Source organism: Pteropus alecto, unplaced genomic scaffold (assembly GCF_000325575.1).
Source record: "Pteropus alecto unplaced genomic scaffold, ASM32557v1 scaffold94, whole genome shotgun sequence".
Taxonomy (NCBI): Eukaryota; Metazoa; Chordata; class Mammalia; order Chiroptera; family Pteropodidae; genus Pteropus; species Pteropus alecto.
Window position 1 is genome coordinate 8,616,957 of NW_006437736.1, and position 3,535 is coordinate 8,620,491.

Here is a 3,535-nt window from a genome sequence, read left to right on the forward strand (position 1 = left end):
TTTTTTTTTTTTTTTTTTTTTTTTTTTTTTTTTTTTTTTTTTTTTTTTTTTTTTTTTTTTTTTTTTTTTTTTTGTTTTTTTTTTTTTTTTTTTTTTTTGGTCTGGCTGGGTATATAAAGTCATATTTGCAGATCTAATTTTCTCCACGGGTAGGTCTCAGAGTGCAGAGAGAGGGAGGTCCTAGTCTCATTGTCCACTTAGTTTTAGTAGGGATCTCTGCACTTAGTGGGATATTACCTGATCCAGTAATAAAGATGATACCCTAATGAGATGCTCATTTGGTTCCTTGTGTCTATTCTCAGTTAGTTAGAGAGGATGGGTGGTTGACGTTCCATGGCCTTCAACACTCATGGCCATAGATTCAGAAGGACTGCAAGCGTCATGATATGCTTGGTGTCTGGGTTTCCTCAGGAAGATGATGAAGGGCAGAGTTTGTGACAGGTAGGCATAAGGAGACAAACTTCAATGGAATGCAGAAAGCAAGAACTTGGTCTTCTATTTATATGTCCAGTATTTTCATATTCTGTAACCTTAAGCTGTTGACTTGTTTCATACAGCCTATCATAGCCCGTTATGCAGACTAACTGCAGAGTTTGAGATGCAGAAAGTAGATATTTTCCAAACCCATTCCCTAAATTACAGGGTTATCCTATATTAGCTCAGTTGATAAATTGATACTATAAAACATCTTTTCCTCTTCCTCACTGCAAATAGACCTTGGTATATAGCTCTAAGATGGATCTGGATTCATGTTCCTGCAATTTATGTTTCCAAAGGCTTTTTCTGCATGTGTGCAAACACTTCTATACTCACTTTTTCTTTTGCTTTACTTCCCCCTTTTCTAGCCTCAACCGCTAGTCTCTTATTAATCAACCTCAAGAGGAGTGACTTGCAATATGTGTATATTGAAGTAATAATTCTCAACTTGCCAAAAAGTATACACAATTAGATCTGTGTATATCAGAATTTGGAAAAAGAGATCAGAAGTTCTGCAGGAATTATAACATCTACCTCATAGGGCAGATATATGGTTATATACATATGTATATATATGTAAATATATATAATATGCATCATGTGTATGTAAAATGATGCATATTATGTTATTATGTACCAGGAATGATACTAGATTCTTTGTCTCATTTAATTCTAACTGGTGTGTTTGCATGTGTGTGTGAGTATAAAATACAATAAGGTATAATATAATATATATACAATGATATATATATGAAATGAGAAAAAAAGAAGCTGGTATCATTCCTGGTATATAATGTGCATTTATAAGTATTATTAATACTGTCCATTGAGAATAGCAAAGATATATTTTGACAAAAATTTCAATAAGAAAAATATTTATTTTTGTAATTAAAAACAGAATAGAAATTGATCGCAAATCTATCCCTATACTTGATTTCCAGCTTCAATTATGCATATAACTTAATGGACTAAGACCATATTTCATAGAATAAAACCATAGGCATAGAATATTAGAACTGGAAAGGCTAGTGGAGACCATCGGACACTTCTACATTTCACGTATATGCAAACTGAGATCTAGCCTGTCTCATTGGTGTCCAAGATTTTCTGGCTCTTTCCACTATAAACAGATGCAAAATACCTGGATGAAATCTGCACGTTTAAAAAACCTGGAGTTTATTTATTTATTTTGGGTGGGGAGTGCTTCTTCAGAAATTTGGAAGAATACCTTCACTTTTGATTTACACATGAGTGCCCATGCAGCCAAGCCTTCGACCTCTTCAACAAGAAGCTATAATGTAACTAAAAAGAGAGCTAGGACTTGAAAAACTGGTTTGGTTATTATGTACCATTAGAGTGCCTGGAACTGCAGAACTGACTTTTAGAGTAATGCTTATCCCATCTGGGGTTGATTCTGATAAAATGACTCAAGAGCCTCCTGATACTAACTCGGCCATGATTAAATGTTGCTTTTGGAAACTGGGGGTGATTTTTAGCTCTGACCAACTTGCTACTTACAGTATATTCTGGGAAAGGTGTGCTTTGCTTAGGTGGCGACATTAAGAAAGTGGAAGAAGGATTTCTTCCATTTTCAAAATGAATTCCATGGCTTGTTTCTTTAACCGGTCTGCTGGTCCCATTATGTCAGGGATCATATGATCACATATAATATCATCTTATTATTAAAACAGATTCTAAAATAAAAACAAACAAAAACCATACTAGCTCAAAATCTACTTCCTTCAGGAAACCTCCCATGAGTAACCATAATTTACACAATACTTTTAACCATTCAAATGCAATCTCAGAACACTGAATTCCAAAAATTAAAAAAAAATATATATACTTGTGTTGTTCCTATTTCCAAATATCTTTTAAATTTTCTCCAGTTATTTATTTAAAATCTCTGCCTATAGTAGGCAGTCCTGGATTTGAGCTCTGGCTCACTTTCTAACTGAATGATCTTGGAATAATCAGTTTCCTCATCTGTAAAATAGAGTTAAAAATGGTACCTATCTCATGGGATTGTTATGTAGGGTTAAGATAACGCATGAAAAGCACTTAGCATAGTGCCTGGTACATAGTAACTGCTCATCAAATGACAGGGATTATTGTCTGCCCATTTATTTTTTCCTGGGGTAAGTAAGGTATATTGGGAAGAGCATGGGTTGTGCAGTGAGTCAGTTCTGAGGTCCAGTACTGTGTGCAGCATCTTGAGAAATATAATTAACCCTTTGTGCCACTACTACTTCATTTTCAAAACTGATATACTGTAGTAATATACACTTCACTGAGTTGTTGAGAGTAAAGTGCCTGTTATGTTCTTTTCCTCTCAATCAATTATCAGCAAGTTAACATTTATGAAGTGTATTTCAAGGGCATGGCAAAGCACAAGGTGTCACAGGAAGTTTCAAAAGAAAATAAACGCGTGTTCACCACTACAGGTAAGGAGAGCATCTAACAAAATCAAAGCAACCATGCATAGTGCATTCCTGATGATACATTCAAATTAGAGTGGGTCTCTAAGCCATGCCCATTTATATTTTCCCCAGTGTGAATGCGGAGGAATTTTCAATGAGAGCCTTTTTCCTGGTATTTTTACAAGTCAGCAGATCCTCAAAGCCCAGCTGAAATGTGGGTCTGATGAAGGACCCTAGAAAAACTGGAATAGTCACAACTGTTCAGGGGCCAGTGCCACAGAAACTAGAATAAAACAAATCTCTTCTTTCTAACCGAGGGCAGATCTCAGTTGTCTCAGGTAAGCCTTAGGACGAGATGCAGGTCAGGCGGCCTGGACGCGGACAGAAGCGGTTGCAGAAGGGCCCCTACCCAGGGTCACCTGCCTCCCCATCCCCGTCATGGAGGATTTTCCACAAGCGTCGTGACCGACCCGAGGCGTGGCGCGGGCGCCGGCCCAGCAGAGGAGTCGCGACAGGCGGGAGAATTCCGGCCCTCACACGGTTAAACCTCTCCCAAGAAGCCTGGAGGAGGGAGGGTCCCCGCCCACGCAAACGGGGAGAACACCGTCCCCGGCCCCGGCCCCGCCCCCACCCTGCCC